Source organism: Halichoerus grypus, chromosome 7 (assembly GCF_964656455.1).
Source record: "Halichoerus grypus chromosome 7, mHalGry1.hap1.1, whole genome shotgun sequence".
Taxonomy (NCBI): Eukaryota; Metazoa; Chordata; class Mammalia; order Carnivora; family Phocidae; genus Halichoerus; species Halichoerus grypus.
The window spans coordinates 45,775,002-45,798,601 of NC_135718.1; positions in this window are offsets into that span (position 1 = coordinate 45,775,002).

The following is a 23,600-nucleotide window of genomic DNA, read 5'->3' on the forward strand; positions in this document are numbered from 1 at the left end:
GCCAATTTTTGACTCTGATCACTAGAAGGTATCATTAACAGAAATGTTTAAAGAGAAGTAGTTTTGGAAGTGGGTGGTGGAGCATGCTAGCTGTGTTTCACTATCAGTTCTCTTCTTTTTTCAATAATAATCTATTCCTAGTTTTTGCAGAGGACATGGTTGTCTAGAATAGTTGACATATCTCCATCCTCTTGGCAGCTAAGTGAGACTCTATCAGCAGAGGTAGTACAAGGTGCTGCCACGAATTGTCTTTAAAGGCCATGTTTTTTTCTTCCTTTCTCTCCTCCTTCCAATTGGTTGGAAGCACCCACGATAGCTGTACATGCTGCAAGATGCAGCAGACATCTTGTACTGCGACCGGTCTGGGGACTGGAAGCCATGCATACTGGAGGGACAAAATAGAAAGAAAGATCCCTCACCCAGTGCCTTGCCAGTTAGCTCTGGAGCAACTACATCTGTCAAAGAGAAACAGAGTCCCACATTTGTTAAAGATGACAAGACAGATTTTATACAGGCCCCTGCAGTAGGGGAGAGAAACTTCAGTATAAATTGAACTCAACTTCAATCCAGGCAGAGATGACTGGGAGTTTTAAGGGGAGAATGAGAAATTAGAGGGGAAGGTTGAGTGGGTTCTTGAGCAGTCAGGGGAGTGGAGAATTACAAAAGCTGGGAAGAGGCTGATTTTTGAGAATTGCGAGATAAGGCAGGTTTTGCTCAGGTTATCTATTTGCATTTTGGGTTGGAACAAACAGTAAATTCTTTTGGCAGCCTTGAGCTCTCCCAGCCAGGATCTGGGTCATCCCTGGGACACAGCCTTAAGCTGGTAGAAAGTTTATGCCCAGTTGAAAAGAGGGCTCAGAGGAGCCTGGCTAAAGTTTGGTCAAAGAGAGAATCTGTCACTTCCACAGATTTTTGAATATGGAAATTAAATTATTTTCAAGGTTATTTAATATTAGCTCAGATTTTTTGAGCCTGATTATTACTGTTTTCTTTATAATAGATTATATTGAACATTGGTGATGGGATATAGAATAGCAGATGTGAGGCAGAGAGTTAGTATTCGATGCTGAAGCTCAGAAGGAGGTTGGGCTTGAGGAAGATTAATAGGGATAGTATTGACAAATCTACAAAGCTGAGTTTCTCAGCAAAGGATAAGAATGACTAGGGAAGAAAAAGCAGTAAAAGCTAAAATCTAGAGGCAGTCCTCCTTTTGGTCACATGTCTTGAATTTATTTTCTAAGATTGGCCGTGGGTTTAAGTGGCTTCATTTACTTTTTTTTTCCTCCCCAGATTTATTGAGATGTAATTGACAGTTAAAAATTGTATATATTTAAGCTGCACAACTTGGTGATTTAATATGCACATACATTGTGAAATAATCTCCACAACAAGTTAACAACATAACTATCATGTCACATAGTTACCTTTTTCTTTTACTGTTTTTTCTTTTTTTGTATAGTGAGAACAATTAAGATTTTTGTATAGTGAGAACATTTAAGACTTAAGATCTACCCTCTTAGCAAATTTCAAGGATTCAATATGATATCATTAACTATAGTCACATTGTTGTACATTAGATCTCCAGAACTTTTTCATCTTCCATAATTGAAATGTTGTATCCCTTGATCAACATCTCCCCATTTCTCCCACCCCTTACCTCCTGAGCCTGGTAACTACTATTCCATGCTCTGCTTTTATGATCTTTTAATCTTTCAGAAGAGAATAGGTTTATGCATAAGAGACGTAGAGAAAGTTTGATAAACACATTAAAGTGGAAGAATATTGTATCTTATTTTCTTATCAAACCAATTCTTCTCACTTAGTAAGTAGAAAGCTCATTTCTTCTTGTGTGTGTGTGTGTGTGTGTGTGTGTGTTTTACCCATTGTTGTCTAATTTGAAGATTCTTTAAAGATTGTGGTTGCTGTGAAACATCCTTATTTGTTCTGGTTCTTTTTATTTCTAAGTACTTCTAATCATTGCTTTCCATCTATATGATCCATTTGTGCTTATGTGAAAAGTGATAAATATAAAAGGGGAACTAGTTTTCGTTGCAATATAAACAAAAACTCATCATTTGAAAAACATTTATAGTAGTGTACTGCAATATGCAAAGATGAAGCTTTAGTCTAACACTATATTATGTATTCCTCTCAAATAGTATATTAACTTTATCTTTTATGTGAATTATTGTAGTCAATGAATTTAACAATATTCAGACGGTTAACCTGAGGTTAGTAGTATAGGTAAAAAACCTCCGAATATTTTCCTAACTGAAACATGGATTTCCATATGAAACTTCTCCCAAGAGCCTGAAGGAATGATGAGAGTAGATATTGAGGCTTCTTGGGAGAAAATAAACAGACACACAAATAAACAACAACTTCATTGCAGTAGGGTTTACATCTTTTCTAATATTGTTGACTCTGGATGAATTATGGATGTCTACAGTGTTGAGCCCCACCTCTACTTCAGAATTAAAACATGGCCAACATGTTGAATGAAAAGAATGGAGTCATCAGCCTAGTGAGCAAAATTTGGGACTCTCATTTATGACTATTTTCTCTTCTGCTTCAATGGGTCTCAGAAGAGGTATGCTAAAGACTAAAATTGTTTTTTGAACATGAAAGTTAGAAAAGAGGAATTGCGTATATGGTTATTGGGCTATTGTTGATAACCCTAAAATCTTGTATTCGGTTTAGTTCAGTTCCATTCAAGTCATAGCTTTTGGGTATCAGCAATATGCTTAAACTATGCTAGACTCTGAGATACAAGTTATAAAATATAAGACCCTTGTGTCTGAGTTCAATAAAAAAGAAGATAAGTAAATACGTGGCTGCAAGTCATTGCAATTAGTATTAGATATAGGGCAGTATGGTAACAAAAACAAACTATTGGCAAGTTTATAGAGAGAAAGTGACTTAGGGAAGAGTACACCTGGGAAATGATACTTGAACTGAATAAATATGGGTGCATAAAAAATCATCAAGAGTTACGGGAGGTGAAATATGTGGGAAAAAAATATGTGGGAGTATAAAGGAGCATGCACCACTTAGAAAGTTGTAAATATTAAGGATAAATTAAATAGAAATAGTACATAGAAGACAGGTAGGAGAAAAGGTTACAAGATAGAGAGAGGCCAGATCATTTATTCCATGATAAAGAATTTACCCTAACATAAATACAATGAAGACTTTTAAGTAGGATAGTTAACCATTGAGATTTGTGATTTCGAAATACAATCCTGATACCATTGTAGAATCAGGAGAGTAGAATAATGGGTATGTATGGAAGGTATACGGAGGATATTCAAGGATGCTGTCATTGGCTGTTTGTAAACTCACAGAAGGGACTAATGTTAGTGTAAAAGTGCTCAAAGAATAAAGATCTGAATTCATACTATGGCAATAAGAATGGAGAAAGATGAAAGGATTTGAGACACATTAAAGAAGAAGATTGAGAGAATTAATAATGCGATATGGAAAATGAGAGAGAGGCAAATGTCTGGGATGATTGTTTTCTGTTGGATAAAATATAACAGTCATTTCATCAAGGAATGCAGAAAGATGAGCATTGGCCTTTAGAGAATAAAGAATATAAAATTGTAAGATAATCATGACCATCACAATTTGCTCCTATGAGTTCTTTGAAACACCTTAGATAGAAAGACTGAAACCATCAACTAAAAAAAGGTAGAGACTTACTGTACAAGGGAATTTATGATGGGCTATATTGTGCCCAGTTATGTCTAAATTTTTACAAAGGTACATGAAAAATTGTGGGGTTGTTTAATACAGTTGATTAGTATTTGATACATAGTGTCTAATACATACCTTGTGGTTGACATGAGCAAATAAATTTTATTGCAAGAAGTTTAAATTTGGCATTTATTAAATTTTACACACAAATATGAACCCAAAACATTATATTCGTGGTATATGAATTAGCTCTTTTAATGATATATTATTAAGTGCTTGGTATATGTAAATGACTGATGATATTCTAAATATTAGCATAATAATAACTTATGGAAAGATTTATGGGTGTTTATATTCAGGCACCAATGTTAGAGAGTTTCTCAATGGAATCTGGCAACACATGTTTCTTAGGTTAGATTCCCTGAACAGATTTTGGGGTGGAGATTGCCTGCAGTAAGTTTTATTGAGTAATACTCTTGGGAACCATACCTGTGAGGGACTGAAGGAAGGATGAGTTGGCAGAGGGAAAAGTTGGGCTGTGATGCAGTCTGAAGAAAATTTTCAGTTGATTCCATAGAGAGCTTTGGAGTTCATCCAAACTTCATAGTTGTCTTGAATTGAGGCAATGGATATGGGCTGCCTGTGGGGAAAGATTAACCTTGATTGAGGCAGCTCTCTTTGGCCATAGATAATTTCTGGAATGGATTAAGCCAACACTACAGGCAACTGGAGGAATGAGTGTCTTGGTCCTGTAGGAGACACCATGACATCTGCAATAGTCCATTGTTTGTGTCACTTGCTTCCACTTGTATTACATAATATGTTCACTGTACTTGAGAACAGGTCATCTGGGGAAACCTAAAAGAAGTTTAGTGAAATGAACTATAGTCCCCATCACTGCAGTTGATCTTGGGGATACAACAGATACTCATGTTATATTTGCTCGGCTGCCCATCTAGTTTTGCCTCACCCATGGCAATGAATCCCTAGTGGCTAGGTGGCTAGCCTGATCCCGTAACTCAGACCTTCATTCCTGAGAGGACTGATCTCCTGGGTGCTGTAATCTTATCAGACTGCTGCATTTATCTATTTACTACCAAAGTCAGGCAAGGAAGTACCAAGATCTGTCTCCAGTGGACCAACTAATTGCCTAATGTATTTTTCCCTTCCCCACTGTGTACTAGAAGGCCTGTCTCTTCCTGATGATCAGGGTAAATTACATCTGCCAGGAAGATGACTTCTTTCCTGCCCTGCTGGTCTCTTGGCAAAAGAAGCCTGAAAGCAGTGGCAGCTGTAACTTAGTTGATTGGATTTTGCTGTGTCCCTGGTGGAAGCATTTCTCTTCTAGGACCCAGGACTTTTAGAATGCAGAGTTCAGAGTTGGAGGATGGAAAGCAAGTCTATAGGAGTGACAGTAAGCATTGCCAATAGTGCCTTAGTTCTGGCACCCATATATTCTGCCTATAAGAAACACATCACCACAAAATCGTCACTGATTCAGGGTGCATTTTGTATTCTGTTGTTTTGTACCCACAGACTACCAGCTCCAAGCTGTCCCCTTGGTTGAATCTTCTAAAGATTGTTTCTTTGCCTCAAATCAGTCCTCCTTTTGGATGGTATGGTACATGAGAGTAAATGACTCATTCATTCTATGATGACCCAAATTAACTTCTCATTGATGATACTAGAGATTCTTTCTTTCTTTCTTTCTTTCTTTCTTTCTTTCTTTCTTTCTTTCTTTCTTTCTTTCTTTCTTTCTTTCTTCTTTCTTTCTTTCTCTTTCTTTCTTTCTTTCTTTCTTTCTTTCTTTCTTTCTTTCTTTCTTTCTTTCTTTCTTCTCTTTCTTTCTTTCTTTCTTTCTTTCTTTCTTTCTTTCTCTCTCTCTTTCTTTCTACTGTATAATATTTTGTAGAATATATTTCATTCCATTATTTAGGTATTTGTGCATCTATCTTAGTATATTGTAAAATAATTGGCTGTGACAACCACATTTTATATATCCCCTCATGGTGATTAGCTCAGTGCTTGGTGTTTATTCCTCTACTAAGTATTTATTTGGCACCTATTAAATGTCAGGCAATGTGTCAGGTACTATGATATATGGTGAACTAGGTAGAAATGTTCACACATGGTGTTTTCAATCTAAATGGTAGTTAAAAATTGAGAAAGGAAGGCATTTTCCTGCCACCTACTACATCCCAAGAATGGCTCTTAGGGATTTACTTCCATTGCACATACTTCTTACAATTTACATATGTGTTTGATAATATCTTCCTTTTATAGAGAGAAACTGAAAGTTTTCTTAGCTAAACAAAGATCAGAAGTCATGGAACGTTTTATTACTGAACTCATAGGCCCATTCAACTCTACCCAACTTCCCTTCACTTCACCCTTCTGAGAAGGAGTGCAGCTAAAAATTTACTGAATCCAAGGATTTTGCATTGGTCCCTAGTCTTGAATGGAGTTACTGAAAGGGTTTGCACCTCTGCAAAAGATTGCTCAGTCTTGGATGAAGCTATGAATGGGTTTGCACCTCTGCAAAGGATCACTCTCACCTGGTGCCTTGGCTGAAGCGGGCTTAAAGGTAGTTCCCGTGGGAGCTTACTAGTCCTACCAGTGGCTCTTTAAGAAGGGTGGAAGACAGGCAGCTTTACCCTGTTTCCTCAAAGTATCAGGGCAAACTGTCTTGTTCTTGCTTTATCCATCCTAGATCATCTCCCTGTGGAGTTTATATTATTTAGTTTTTCCTTGCATTTCAGGGAAATGTCTACAATTGGATTGGGCTTAGAGGTGAAGTTATTTTGACCACGTTAGTTCAAGGCAATACCAGGATACACAATTTAGATGAAAAGAGGCTCTGGATTCCAGACTAGTTCAGTAGAGTTCTAAATTGCAGTTTGGGGCCAAAGCCAATACCCAGTTACTTTGCTTTTCTTTGTTTCTATGCATATTTTTTCCTTGGAGAAATAGAGAAAAAGAGTCTTGTATTGAAGGCAGGATTTGAGTATTTCAGGGACTGCTGTCCAGTAATGTGCCATCCACACTAGAGTTTTTACATTATTTTTACATTTGAAAATTGTCCCAATGTCACTTGTGTGACTTGAAATAATGTACCTATTTTTTAAAAAGTGTTTTATAATTTGCATAGTCAAGTATACACATTTTAAGTGAACAGCTCTATACCCTTTCACACATGTATTCACCCATGTGATCATCAGCTAGATCAAAATATAAGTAATTTCTATCATTCAAGAAAATTTTCTTGGGGCCCATTCCAGTAATTTAACTTCATCCCCAGTAACAAGCCTTTATTCTGACTTCTATTCCTATATATTAGTTTTGTCTGTTTTAAATTTTATGTAAGTGGCATTTATTTATTGCATTATTTGATCTTTTGTTCTGGCTTCTTACATTCTACATAATGTTTTGAGATGACTCATGCTGATGCATGTGTCAGTAGTTATCAATAGTACCCACAAAGTGTTGACAGCATACAGTTCAACTCTTAATAGCACACAAATAACATCTAGAAATAAATGCACAAAACCTCTATATTGAAATGCAGAAAACTCTCCAGTAACATATACAAAATTTCTACACTGGAAATCCAATAAAAGATATTACTGAGAGAAATTAATTATGGATTGCAAAACTCAGTATTGTTAAGATGTCAATCCTTTCTAAGTTTATCTTTTAGTGCAGTCCAGTCAAAATTGCACCATGTTTTTTAAAAAAGATATCGACAAGCTGTATCTAAAATTTATATGGAAATCTAAATGACCTAGATAAACTGAACAAACTTAAATAAGATTTACATTACCTACTACCCAGATTTACAATATTATGATATTATGAATGTGTTAAGATAGTGTGGTATTATTATAAAGATAGATATACCCGGAAATATTATATTATTATGTAATAATGATATATATTATTATTATATTATAATATCTATTAGATTATGCTACATTTTTCCTCTTAACATGAAGAATACACTGATTGATTTTAAAATATTAAACCGACCTTACATTTCTTGAATCATTTCTATTTGGTGGCGAAATACAGTTGCTTCTTAACAACATGGGTTTGAACTGCACAGATCCACTTACACACATATTTTTTTTATAAATACAGTACTGTAGATGTATTTTCTTTTCTCTAGCTTACTTTTTTATAAGAATACAGTATATAATACATATAGCTTACAAAATATGTGTTGATCAACTGTTTATTTTGTTGGTAAGGCTTCCAGTAGTTAAGTTTTTGGGGAGTCAAAGTTATACGTGGATTTTCAACTGTGTTGGGGGGAGGCTTGGTGCCCCTAATACCTGCAGTTGTTCAAGGGTCAAATGTATTACCATTTTTACACATTGTTGCCTTTGATTTTTTAGGTGTTTAATGAGGATTTTCATGTGTATGATTTTGAGAGAAATTGACCTCTGATTTTATATCCTTGAAATGCTCTTAGTTGTCATTTGTTCTTTATTTTTTTTTTAATTTTTATTATGTTCAGTTAGCCACTGTATGGCACATCATTGGTTTTTTTTTGGTCTTCTTTTTTTTTTAATTTTTTATTGTTATGTTAATCACCATACATTACATCATTAGTTTTAGATGTAGTGTTCCATGATTCATTGTTTGTGCATAACACCCAGTGCTCCATGCAGAACGTGCCCTCTCTAATACCCATCACCAGGCTAACCCATCCCCCCACCCCCTCCCCTCTAGAACCCTCAGTTTGTTTTTCAGAGTCCATCGTCTCTCATGGTTCGTCTCCCCCTCCGATTCATCATTGGTTTTTGATGTAGTGTTCAATGATTCATTAGTTATGTATAACACCCAGTGCACATCACAACACATGCCCTCCTTAATACCCATCACACTGTTACCCCCTGCCCCCACCCCCCTCTCCTCTGAAACCCTCAGTTTGTTTCCTGGAGTCCATAGTCTCTCATGGTTCATCTCCCTCTCTGATTTCTCCCCCTTCAGATTTCCCTCCCTTCCCTTATGGTCCTCCACGCTATTGCTTATGTTCCACCTATGAGTGAAACCATATGATAATTGTCTTTCTCTTCTTGACTTATATCACTTAGCATAATCCCCTCCAGTTCCATCCATGTCGATGTAAATGGTGTCATTTGTTCTTTAAAATCAAGGTTAGAGCAATAAAATAGGCAAAGGTTTCCTCTTTTTTAAAAAAAAATTATCTGGAAGAAACTGTGTAAGATTGGTGACATTTTTTTCAATAAAGGTTTAGAATTAGAAAGTCAGTTGGTGGGATGCCTGGGTGGCTCAGTCGGTCAAGCGTCTGCCTTTAGCTCAGGTCATGATCCCGGGGTCCTGGGATTGAGCCCCACATCAGGCTCCCTGCTCAGCGGGGAGCCTGCTTCTTGCTCTCCCTCTGCCTGCAGCTCCCTCTGCTTGTGCTCTCTCTCCCTCTGTCAAATAAATAAAATCTTTTTAAAAAAAAGTCAGTTGGTGCTTGATGTGGTTTGTGTGCTGGGGTGTGTGTGTGTGTGTACATGTGTGCACATTTTAAATCACAGATTGCATTTATTTTATAAATTTATGACTATTAAGATACTCTGTTTCTTCTTGCATTGATGGTAGTAAATTGTGTTTTTGTCTGGAAATTAGTTCATTTAATCTAAATTTTCATATTTATTGGCATAAATGGTTTCATAGAATCCTCTCATTATTCTAATGTCTTTGGAATCTAGAGTGCGATTCCTTGTTTCATTTCTGATATTTATAATTCAGGCTTTTTTTTTTGTTGGTTTTCTCGATTCAATTTGCCTGAGGTTTATCAATTCTGTAACTCCTTCCAGATAACCAATTTTTGGCTTTGTTGATTCTCTCTAAATGCTTTTGTTTCCTCTTTGTTTTCATTTCTGTTATTATCTCTGCAGCTTTCTTTCTTGCATGTAAACTTTTCTCCTTATTTTTTTGTACATTTTCATGAATTTTGTTATCATGCTGCAGAGAAGTTTGATTGTAGCTGAAACTATTTTACGGGTAAATTTTATGATTTTTGTTTTTGGATACTTGTGGAATTATTTTATTTCTTTTGCATTTAATTTAAAAATTGCCCACATATGTGTAGTGAAACTTTTCCTGTTCAGTAATTTTAACTACTAAGTGGGTCCTTTGACCTTAGGACAGGGAATTTTTCTTTATTTTTCTCTAATTTTTTCCTCAATATTTTCTTACCTTATATTTATTCTGGTTGTAAATTTCTCTTATTTTTTCTTATTTCTTATGTTCTGTTATATTTCCTGTATGAATTTGTTCCATATACTTAAAATTTTTAATTGGAAGAATTTCTAGAACTTTTACTCCAGTTTATCTATTCACTCTCCTGCTATTTTCAACCTGAGATCTACTGAATCCGTTGTAATTAATACAGTAGTTGTGATTTTAATCCACCTCATATCTCCTTCAGTTTCTTTTGCTTTTCTTTTTTTATCTTTATGATTGTTTTCTCTTTCATAAAAGGAATTTACTATGGAATTTTGCAATTTTGTTAATAACTCAAATGAGAGATATTCTATTTTTCCCCATCCTTGAATTTAAATAGCATTCTTATAGTTTTTTTGCAACGGTTTTAAGATTATGTCTGAATTTGTCCATCTTTCTACTAGACAATGCAAATAATAAGCATGATCTATAAACAATGGGTTTATTATACCATATTCATAGCTTGATTTTGGCATTAAAAACAATGCAAAAAGTCCATGAAATTTTATCATTACATGTTGTTTAATTAACCTGTAGGATGACATAACAGTTTCTTTCATTTAGGTAGAAATAGTGTGGAAAATTGAGTTATACTTGAACTTGAATCATGAATGGATCATGCTGATGGAAAGACTCAGAAATATATCCTTAGAAGAAAGTTTGAAGGACCTGGTAAAATGTAAAAATGTCTTCAAAAATCTCAAGGCTGCCAGGAAGATGATTAAATCTACTATTCTTGTGTAGCTTTAAGAAATAGAAATTTGGATGGTGCAATCCAAAAAGTAATATTTTTAAAATTCAGAGCATGCCAAACTAGAAATTTTGGTCAGCAAAAGCTGTATGAATAAAGGAGATATGTAGGAGAATCCAAGCAAGGACAGAGAAACTCACCCAGGGGACCATCAATGTTCCTTCTGATAATGAGCTTCTGTGATTCTTTTGTTCTCCTCCTTTTCAATCCCAATTCCTACTGCGAGACCAAATTTCATAGATCTGGTACGGAAAGAATAACTAAGATGCTTTGGGGTATACGGAAAACTTTTTTTTCTTCAAAATGTATGATGATTAAAATATAATTTACATGCTTTCATAGCTGGTGAAGAGTCCATATAAAACCTGCATGTGAATGTTGACAGAAGCTTTATTCTTAGTTGCTAAAAATTGGAAGCAACCAAGTTGTCCTTGAATAGGTAAATGGATAAACAAACTTGGGTATAGTCATATAAGGGAATATTATTCAGAGATAAAAAGAAATGAGCTATCAAGCTATGAAAGGACATGGATGAATCTTAAAAGCATATTGCTAAATGAAAGAAGCCAATCTGAAAAGGCTACATACATATATGATTACACATATATAACATCCTGGAAAAGGCAAAACTAAGGAGATAGGGAAAGGATCAATGGATGCCTATGGGTCAGGGACGAGGGGGAGTGAGCGATGAATAGGTGGAGCACAGAGGATTTTTAGGACTGTGATGCTACTCTGTATGACACAGAAATGACAGACACATGTCATTAAACATGGGTCAAAACTCAGGGAATATAAAACACAAAGAGTGAACCATATGTAAACTATGGACTTTAGTAAATAGTGTATCTGTATTGGTTCATCAATTGTAACAAATGTACCACATCAATGCAAGATGGTAATAGGGAAAACTGTGAGTGGAGGAAGGGGGAGACTGTACACCAAAACTTTCGGCTCTACTTTTCTGAAAACAATTTTCTAAAAAAGAAAATGAAGCCTAATAGTTTAGAAATACGTATAACTACTTGTATACTTTCATAACTAATGAAGAACCGTTAACAACAGCACAATAAAAGTGATCAGTGCAATATTAAATGGAGCTTTTCCTTTAAAAAACGAAAAGATAGAATACTCTAAATCCTGAGTGCTTTTTCTTTCTCTTTCTTAAAAACCATAGGATAAATTTTACTGATGATCACTGCTGATACCTTAGGGTTCAATCTCCTTTTGTTTTATGCTCTTCCATATTCGGCATAGCTAGCTAGGATTATTTGCTTTTTTATTGAGATGTGTAATTTGGCTGACTTTATCACTTTTTTAAAAATACAAGGCTCCAGGGCATTTCTTGTTTTCTCTTCAGGTTAGATTTCATTCTTATGTGGGAAACTCTTAATTGATGTAATCTATATCCAATCTATAATATGTATGTATGCTACACATTGGCAAGTATGATTGTGTATTTATGCACACACATACTAGCTTTAGAATCAACCATTAATTACTTAGAAACTGCAGTACTGCCTAAGAGATGTTGGGTGGGCTTTCAAAAACATTTTCAACTGTGCATTTGAATTTTCCCGAGGCACGTCTTTTTAAATGCTAGGAATCTGCTTCTCTGCCTCCAGTTAATTCATATGTGGCAGGAGTGACTGGAAATAATTCATTCTTTAAAATGATACAATATAATTGGGAGAATTCGTGCAGTTGGCAAATTGTTGCTCTTGACTATTATTGTGTCTTCTCCCTCGATGGCCAAAGCGGATACACTATTTTTAATCTGAGTCATTTTCTGTTCTTGTCTCTGGGTATAGATCCTGATGAGTTTTTAAATTCAATGCAGCCCAAGTCAAGATTCAAACCTAAAATTTCTGTTTCCTTAGAAACCTAAAAGACACTTCTTTCTAACATGGAGGCCTGAAGATTTTGGCATCAGTTGTGCCTAATTCCCCGGCCCAGGCTTAAAAGACTTGGATAAGTCTCTCACTTTTGAGGATGGGGGGAGGCAGTCTACTTCTATGAATCTCAGCTGCCTAGAACTATCTCAGTTCTTGATATAAATGAGGAGAGCTACTGAATTTTCTTTATATTTAGCTTCATTAATTAAAAGTGTTCGTAAACATCGTGGCACCTGGGTGGTTCAGTTGGGTAATTTCTGACTCTTGGTTTCCGCCCAGGTTCTGATTGCATGGATTGTGAGATTGAGCCCCTCATCAGGCTCCATGCGCAGCGGGAGTCTGTTTGGATATTATCTCCCTCTGCCTCTTCCCCCACTGATTCTCTCTCTCTCTCTCTCTCAAATAAATAATCTTAAAAAAAAAAAAAGTGTTCACAAATATCAGTGGAAATAGTTTTTACTTTAGGGAAAGGTACTATTCCTTGGAAGGATACCATGAGTGTTTAAAATATGTAACAGAAAGTAGGATTCCAGTGTTCTAGATTTTGACTGTGTTTATATGAGCGTTCTGTAACTTTAGAATCTACCAGAATTTCCTGGAAGTCTCCAACACAGATGACTGAGCCCTACCCTCAAAGTGTCTGATCCTGTCTGTCTCAGGAGGACTGAGAATTTACATTTCTGACAAGTTTCCAGGTGTAACCTGGAACTTCCTGAATTTCCTGATAAACTCATTCTTATTTATCAGCAGTAGTTCAGCATATGTTCTACACATCCTAAGCAATTAAGTGATGGGTAAGACACAGTCCTCTACTTGTAGGAATTCCTGGCCCTCCAGAATTGACAATTTCAGTCCAGTTTTATTTATTTATACACTGAGTACTACTGGATTGAATTAGACGATTGTATAATATAGAATGGTTTGACAATGGGACAGCTTGGTGGAGATTAAATTGACTAGCTTCTGCAACTAAGATCTAGGATCTTCTTTCCTTACTTCCTCCTGTGGTTAGAGGCCTGTTACTCTTTACTAATTCATGTGTGCATGGAAATAATTGAATCTTTTCTACCTCGGGCTAGACAAGGTACTGTGGGCCTAGCTATTGTGAATTCATAAGGCACTGAATACCTTGATCAGGATATGGATTATAATTCTTTTATTTAAAAAAAAGAAAAAATCTTTATTGAGATATAATTCACATATCATACAATTCACCCATTTAAGTTATATAATTCAGTGGTTTTTAATATATTTGCAAAGTTGTGCCTATATCATCACAATATAAATTTAGAACATTTTTGTCATGCCAAAAAGAAACTGTACCCCTGTACTCATCATTCACCACACCTCCACTCCCAGGCAATCACTAATCCACTTCCTGTCTGTAAAGATTTGCCTCTTCTGGATATTTATATAACTAGAATCATATAATATTGGTCTTTTGTGATGGGCTTCCTTTGCTTAGCATAATGTTTTCAAGGTTTATTCATGTTGTAGCCTATATATCAGGACTTCCTTCCTTCTTTATGATCCATTAATATTCCATCCTATGGATATTTCACATTTTGTTCATCCTTTCATCAGTTAATGGACATTTGAGTTGTTTCGAATTTTTGGCTGTTGTGAGTAATGCTATGAACATGTACAAACATGTTTTTGTGTTTTTATTTCCTTTCTAGAGTGGAATTGCCAGGTGATATTGTAGCTATATCTAACATTTTGTGAAACCACCGAACCGTTTTTCAAGTGCCTGCTCCATTTAAAATTCCTACTAACAATGAAAAGGAATTCCAGTAATTGTCTATCTTGTTGATTACAGTCATCCTGATGGGTGCAACGTGGTAACTCATTGTGGTTTTGATTTGCATTTCCCTGATGAATAATGGCATTGAGTGTTATTTCATGTGCAAATACCCATTTGTATATTTTCTTTAGAGAAATGTCTAGTCAAGCCCTTATAAGTGTTTAATTTGAGTTGTCTTTTTATTATTGAGTTGTAGGCATTCTTACACACTCTGGATACAAGTTCTTCATCAGGTACATGATTCTCAAATATTTTTTTCCATTGTGTGGATTGTCTTTTCACTTTACTGCTTGTATAACTTGCAAGAACAATCTCATCTGGTCGGGGCATGGATTTATTGGTAACAGCACAACACGGACACACATCGGTCTGAAAACTCTCAACTCTTTGCACCAATTCAAAAGCGTCCACACTCTGTAATGGAGTAGGACTTTAATAAATAACTAGTTTCCTTTTTATTATGAAAGTAGCACGAAATCTTTGCAAGTCAATACAAAAGTATATAGAATAAAAATTGAATTTCTTATCTTAACCTTATACCTTCAACCAACTCCCTGGGCATTTATAGACATATGATTTACTAAACAAAGAATTAGAGTTCTGTTTAGCATTGTGATTTTTGGAGTTAACAATACTTCGTGCATATTTTACACAGTAATAAAGACATCTGATGGATCATGTATTTTGTCATTTTTTGACCAATATATTTAAGACCTTTTCTTGCAAACAGTTGAACTTGTCATATTGATAAGGGGTAAATATTTTCACTATGTCATTTTATTTTAATTTCTGCAATGGCTAATATTATTGGGCATTTTTGGGGTACGTGTATTGTTCATATATGTTCTTTTATGAATTACTTTTCCACTTTAGCCATTTTTTCCCCAGGTAGTTTGTCATTTTAATTTTGGTTTGTATAAACTCTGAATATACAAAGGATATTGTTCTAATTACCTATTCCACATAATAAGCCACCCATAAAAGTACTTGCTTAAAAGAATAATAAACATTTATTTTATTCATAAATCTATAATTTAGGCAGGGTTTGGTAGGAACATTTTATTTCTGCCTCATTCGGTCCAAATCAAAGGCTGGGGACTTACACACTCCCATTTATCTTTGTTGGTGCTGGCTTTCATCTTGGAAATTAGCTGGAGCTATTGACCAGATACCTACACATGACCTCTCTTTGTGGCTTGGGATTCCTCACAACATGGTGGTTGAATTTTAAAAGCAAACATCTCAAGGGACATCTGGGAGGCTCAGTCGGTTAAGTGTCTGCCTTTAGCTCAGGTCATGATCCTGGGGTCCTGGGATCGAGTCCCACATCAGGCTCCTTGTTCAGAGGGAAGCCTGCTTCTCCCTCTGCCTGCTGCTCAAGAGAGATGGGGGCAAAAATAGTACTACTTTTCTAAACTAGCCTAGTATGTCATGCAGAGTCGTTTCTGCTGCCCTCCATTTGTTAGATATAGGTGCTTCAGACTGACCCATGGTCAACAGGAAAATAATTACATATTAGACTACAATTTTTGTTGGGATGAGTATCAAAAAGTTTAAAAATATGTTTTAAAACCATTGCAGTTCCATCACAAACTGAAATTCACGTCTTTAGAAATGTCTCAGTCATTTCCACCAGCAGAAATTGTCCATGCTCTGTTTTCTCTTTTTTTTTTTTTAAAGATTTTATTTATTTATTTGACAGAGAGAGACATAGCAAGAGAGGGAACACAAGCAGGGTAAGTGGGAGAGGGAGAAGCAGGCTTCCCGCCGAGCAGGGAGCCCGATGCGGGGCTCGATCCCAGGACCCCGGGATCATGACCTGAGCCGAAGGCAGACGCTTAACGACTGCATGCTCTGTTTTCTCTTATCCCTAAGGGCATTTTCATATCATTTGTGCCCACTTCCAATAATCTTCACATAACTTTGGTCCTCATTTTTCCAATTCTCTCCTTCTCAAGATGGTTCTGGAAATCCATTTTCCCCCACCTATTTGGCAGAGTACAGCAGTAGTTGTCTTTTCTTGGTGCCATGCTGGGCCTTACTTCAATGCTCCCCATTTCATACCTGTACCTCCTCCAGCCTCCAAGAACAATTCTGTCGATTGCTTCAGGTTTTTAGTCACGTCCTCCAGCATATTTTCATTATTTTCCACATTTTAGTTGTTAACTCCCACTAGCCCTGTTAGGAGGCTCCAGCCTTCTTGGGTGTAGTAAGCATAGGAATAAGTTATTAACTAGTAGGCAGCTGTCACTGTTCAGCTCCCAGGCAGGAGGACAATGTGTTTCTATACTTTCCAAACCCTGTTCCTCCCAGGCTGGAGGTAATGCAATGGTGAGTGATGGAAAGCACCAACTCATGAGATATCACTGGCCTGAATTAGTTGGAGACCAGGTTTTTACCCCATCCAGAATTATTTTAAGCATATAGGCTCAAGATATTTCTTTATTTATTTATAAGGGAAATTCTTTTTTTCTGTATCTCATCCTCTGTGGCATACATCACTCTGAAACTCCTTACCAGATACCTTTCAGGGTCAGGCTAGGCAGCCCCCTGTGACTCTGCCTCTAATTACTGTTTACTTCATTGTCAACATGAAAGCTAATAATACTGTCATTAATTTAAGATGGAGATTCTAGCGTCAGAATAACTATCAGTGGTGGAGTGGAGTATCAGCCCTTTATTGAGGCATTGACTATTTTATTTAAACTGCACTGTCTTTGCTGTCAGTACTTTTGGAGTAAAAAAAAAAAAAAAAGGTAGTCATCAAAACATTCCACAGTGCTGTGCTGTCTCTCTCTTGCATAGGAAGTTTCTCTTGAATTTATACATTTTAATACATTTTTTCTTTCAATAAAGTTGATTGCTAATTTCTCTTCTGAATGTTCCAGTTTAAATAGTATTTCTTTTTTTTTTTAAGATTTTTTATTTATTTATTTGACAGAGAGGGACACAGCGAAAGAGGGAACACAAGCAATAGGAGAGGGAGAGGGAGAAGGAGAAGCAGCCTTCCCGCTGAGCAGGGAGCCCATGTGGGGCTCGATCCCAGGACCCTGGGATCATGACCTGAGCTGAAGGCAGATGGTTAGCAACTGAGCCACCAGGAAATGCCCCCAGAATTTCCCTTTTGTTTCAGAAAATATTATATAATTTTGCTACTTATCAATGAAATAGCAAATTTTCATATTTTTAGGTGGTTAGCACTTATATATAAGGATTGGTATTTTTGTTTCTTGGGTTATCTCAAATATACACATTGATATACGTCATATATTAATATACCAATTGATATACATGCGTATACATATATATATGTGTTTTATGTGCATCCATTTATTTTCTATAGCTATATACACACACATTCATTTATGTATTATATATATGTATATACACATATATATCTCAATTGATTTTCAAACTTATTGACAGAGAATATTTGCCTTTTAAAAACTTCTGTCTATAGTTACATTAGCCTTCATGTTATTCTTGTATATTATTTTTTTGTCAGGTAGTCCAGATTTTATCTTTCATCTGCTTTTGTTTCTTAATGACTAGCTCTTGGTTTTATCTTATTATTTTTATTTCATATTTTCTTTTTTTAAATTTTATTTTGAATGTTTAGCTAATTTATTTTTAGTACGCTATACTAATACTCTGTACACTAATATTCTGTACTAAAAATACTCTGCTAATTTGTTTTCTAGTAAATGAACTAAAGAATATATTTTCCTTCTAAATGCTATAGATGACATGTACAGAATACTTTCAGTTGCATTCATTTAAAAAATCTCTAATTTTAGTTTTAGTTTCCTTTATAATCTAAGTTATTTAAGAGACATACTATGTATATTTAATTTCTAAATTATTATTAGTTAATATTAGTTAATTAAATAATTAAATAACTAATAAAAATATTAGTTAATAATATTTAATAATGATTGTTAATTAATGTAGATATTAATAAATAGTAATAGCATGGTTATTTGAGCCATTCTTCAGCTTTTAATTCCATGTTATTTTATATTGTTTTTACATTATTTTCCTACTTGCTTCTTTCTTTGGGTGAATTTTGAATATCACTTACAGTAGAATATCTATTTGTATTTAAATTTTTCTTGAGTATCTGAACATACTTTACTTTTTTTTTAATATTTCATTTATTTATTTGACAGAGAGACACACAGTGAGAGAGGGGACACAAGCATGGGGAGCGTGAGAGGGAGAAGCAAGCCTCCCACGGAGCAGGGAGCCCAATGCGGGGCCGGATCCCAGGACCCGCCTGTGGGGCTGGATCCCAGGACCCCAGGATCATGACCCAAGCTGAAGGCAGACACCTAAAGACTGAGCCACTCAGGCGCTCCATATTTTACTTTTATTGGATAAAAGACCCCCAAATAAAGACATGTGTCTCTTAAAAAACTTCTATTCAATTTATTTATTATATTATATCCTGCTTATATGTTAATAACTGAATAACTGTTATAATTCCTACCTTATAATTATGGTTGTGCCATAAAATTTCTATTAAATATTAATTTCTATTTTAACTGTTTTTCCTATATTTATTTAGCAAGATGTCTTTTTCAATAGGATACCTTGTTAATAGGGAGTATGTGAAATTAATGCTCATTTTTCTAGTACCTAGTGGTGGAAATAGAAATCACTTTCAACCATATTTTTATTCTGGAAAACAGTCATTTATGTGTTCTCTTATTTATTTCAAATGTAGAATAACAAAGTATCAAAATGTTTTGTAAGTATGTTTTATTTTCCTATAGAAGAGCGTGGCCCCAACTACCTCAGTCTTGCTCTGGAAAACCTGACAAACTTACAAAAGCTGGATTCACTTATCCACGTGTGAAGTCCAAGATCTGAGGTTGGGAAGACTATTGCAATGGCAAAGTAACTGTGACCAGCCCGGTTCCAGTGGTGGGGATGGCCAGGGAAGATTCTGAAGTAGTTTCCTTGAGGAAAGAAAGATGGGCGGAGGATGGCGACCCTGACCCCACTTTGAGTCTAGGGTTATTTACAACAGGTGGCAACAATGTAATAAGAGCATGTCACAGGACATTTAGCCTAGGCTCGGGAGGGGTGGGGAGGGGATCTTTTCTTGAGAAAGTTGAAGTTTGAAGGACAAGACCCATTTAACTGGCAGTTCTTTTTCTAGCACCACAGTACCAGAACGAACATGGACTCTGTTGTAAGTACATAAAAAAGGTTGAGCAAGATATAACAACAAGACAATAAAATAAATATGATTGATGTTGGAAGAAAGTTGTGGAATCCCCTTATGGCAGAAATAAAGTAGAGTCTTAAAACTTGCTTGTAAGGGGATATAGCAAGGACCTGGGAAAATGCCAGAAGTGGATTGAGCCTGGAGATTTAATTCCTACAAGGCTGGAAGAGATGTGCCCACTGGGCCTTTGAAAGGGGCAGAGAAGCTTGAAGGAATCAACAAAAGACAAAGGGACAAAGAATTTTGATTCTGTCCTGGGATTCTAGGTGATTCCTGCGAGAGATGCTGGCATGAAGTCTTGATCTAAATACCATCCTGCTGCTGGAATCCTCAACATGGTGGAATTACTGTGAGATTATTCTAACCAATAACACAAACAACTGCAAAAAATACACACACGCATGAACACAAGGCACTTGGCAGGAGGAAATTAAAAACCATTCTGTAGGAACGCTGTCAAAATAAAGAGCATATTAGAGTCCCATGAGAGGATCAGCATTAGAAAAGAGATCGAAATTAAGAATACCCATGATGTGAGTGACTAGAGTAATTTGAAAGGCACAATCAAATAAATACGTTGAAAGGATTAAATGGATAAAGTGAGGATTAGAAAAAATGGAAACTGTAAGAAGAACAGCCATATTTTAAAAGGAATCAAATAAAACTTCTAGAAATAAAATTATAGCCTCTGATATGAAAAAACTCAGTGAATGTTAAATAGCAGATTAGGCACATTTAAGGAGAGATTTAATGAACTGAATGATGGATCTGAGAAAATTATCCATCATGCAGCACAGAAATGGAAAAAGAAAATGTGAAAGGTAGGAGATATAAAGAAGAGAATGTGAACATATCTAAGAATCAATCGACCACTGTTGTGCAAAGCTATCATAGAGAAAACCTTAATATTTTACAAAGTACATAGCAGAAGGCTTGTATTAATAGAGATATATCTCATCTCATGGCTAAAAGACTCAATATCTTAAAGATGTCAGATCTTCTCAAAGGCAAATAAATATCTAAATGTGTTTTTCACAGAGTTTAGCAGAGTGGATCTTAAATTCAGACAGATGCATAAATGTCTGATAACAGTCATGAAAATTTTAGAGCAGAGGAAGGTGGGAGATAAGTGGAGAGAAATTGCTATGCGAGGTAACCAAATATGTTATAAAGCTACAGTAATTTGAATAGTGTGATGTTAACAGTGGAGTGCATTTATAGGCCAACAGAATAGAAGAGGGAGTCCAGAAGCAGACCCTTTATTAGAACTTGGTATATAATGAAGTCCAGTTTTATAAAACAATAAATAGTATTCTGGGGATTGGCAAATTTCTTCTTAAAGGTTCAGGTAGTAACTCTTTTAGGTATTGTCTCTGTTGCAACCACTCAGTTCTGCTTGTTGTAGCACAAAAGTAGCCAAATATAATGTGCAGAAGAACAAAAGCTGTGTTCCAGTAATACTTTATTTACAAAAATAGGCAGCTGGCCCATGGGCCACAGTCTGCCCATCTTGGATCTGTTTAATAAATTGCTTTCAGATATTTGACAATTTGATTTGGAAACCTGTGAGATTAGATCCCCACCTTGCCCTGTGCAGTGAGTAAATTCCACATGGCCTGTGCTCTAAACATGAAAAGGAAACCTTTAGAACGCTTAGAGAAAAAACATGGGAGACTATCGTGGTAAGATAAGGTTTCTTGAACAAGACACGAGCACAAAAATTAAAATGTAAAATGTTGGTAAATTTGGCATTATATTTTTAAAGATTCTATATGTCTAAAGACTTTGCTAAGTGACCTAAGTTTTAAAATAGGCTACAGTTTGGGAGATGGTATTTGCAACATACAGAACCAGCTCAGGATTAGTTAAAAGGATGCTTATAGAATACATGTATGTGATCCATAAGACAGACTAACCAAAAGAAAAATCAAACAGGCAAATGACATCTAGAGTCAATTTAAGAAGAAGAAATTCAAATGGCTAATATGCATATGAAAAGAAACTTAATCTCTAGTAATCAGATAAGTACAATTGAAAATGTTAGCTCTATCACCTCACAGTCATCAATATTGTGGGTACGAGGAGGTGCAAAGTTAAATATTGCTGCTTTAAGCATAAGTGCCTACAGCTGTGCTGGAAAGCAGCTGGCCAATACTGAGCAGTGTTGAAGTTGTGCATACAGTACCATCATCAATTTTCAGTATGTATTTGGGAGAAACTCTTACGTATATGCACATGGAGACATATCAGGATATTACCTTGGCATTGTTTATAGCAGCAAAAAAAAAAAGAAAAGGCAAGCAAAAATAAATATTTCATCAACAGAGAAAAGGTGAACATTTCCAGTGTTAATGAATACACTTTTTTACACATATTGATATTTACGAATATCAAAATTCTAACACTGAGTGAAAACTTCTTGCAGAATTATAAATATAATAAGATTACTTTCATGTAATGGCAAGTGCAAAAAACATTGCAATATATTGCTGTTTTAGTCAGAAAGAGGGGGTGGGGAGAGAGAAAATAAATGGATAATAAATATATACATGGATTCGTGGACTTGGCTGGATAGGATAACCACAAATTTCAGGTGAGTGGATGCCTCTTGGGAAACAAAGAGAGGAATGGAATTGGAAAGAAATTCAAAGGGAACATTAACTATATCTAAAATATTTCATTTTTTTGAAGTGATATGCAACAATTTTGGCAATGGTCCCTTTATTATATATGGGTGGTGGGTACCCCTGGCATCACATCTTTTTGTAACTTTCTTCGTGCTTAAATAATTCAGTATTTTTCTAAACAGGTAAAAGAGAAAAAAAATACATACATATATCTACACATGTAAATACATGTATATATGCACACATGCACACACATATACATAGATGAAAGGAGTGGGGATGACTGATAGAGGTTGGATTATTCAAGGTTAAAAAGTGTGCAAAGGAAATAAAGAAATTGAGAAACTTGAGGGCTGCAGGTACAAGATAGGTTTAAAATATTAGTACATAATAGATCATGCAGAACATTTTTAAGCAACAGAGAATCCCATTGAAGGTTTTTAAATTGAGGTGGGAGAGAAAGGAGATGGTTATAATAAATTCTGTTTTAAAAGATCCTGTAGAATGCAGCCAGGAAAATGCACGGGAGGTACACCCGTACAATGTGGGTCCACCACTTAGAGATCTATTTCAGCGGTCCCAAGAAGGAACAGTGGCAGCTCATAGTAGTCTAAGCTGTAATATCAGTAGGACTCGGTGATAAATTAGGGGAAGGAAAAGAAAGTATCAAAATGGTTCAGGATATTTGGCCCACACTGTGTCATCCTATTAGTCAAGGGATACAGGAGAAAGTAAAGATCATGATTTCAGTTCAAATATCTTTAGTTTGATGGGCACTTGAGATATGTGAGTGGAAATGTCAGATCATCCTAGAGCTCAGTGAGTCATTTGGGTTCGAAATTAAGAATTTTGCTTATTTTGGTAAATGAAGTCAGGGACTACTAGGGTATAGCCCAGGAGAGCACAGAGTTGGAGGCAAAGTGGGTGCGATCACTAACCTTGAAGAACCTCAATTTCAAGTGGTCCATATGCTGTAAATAGATCTGTAGTAACATGGTGGTGAGGTATGCTCGGGCAGGGAAAGTGCTACATAGTGTTGTGATTAGTCTCCGTCTGTAGACCCTGGATTGTGAACTCAACAAGTATTTCTCAGTTTTTATTCTTCCCCCTTAGTTGGGACAGGACGACTAGAGTGGGCTGGCTTTCAGATTTCCCTTCCCTACATTAGTTAAGCTCTGATAATACCCCAGCTGATTAGGCTCTCGTTGTCTAGTTCCCCTTGAGGTTGGGCCTTGTTAGGAACAGAATGCTCTGGCATATTACAAAATGATTTCTTCCCCCCTTACCTGCTGGAAGCCCAAGGAGATAGTTCTCTAATATTTTCTGTGGGCATCTGGTTGACCTCCTGGAGGTC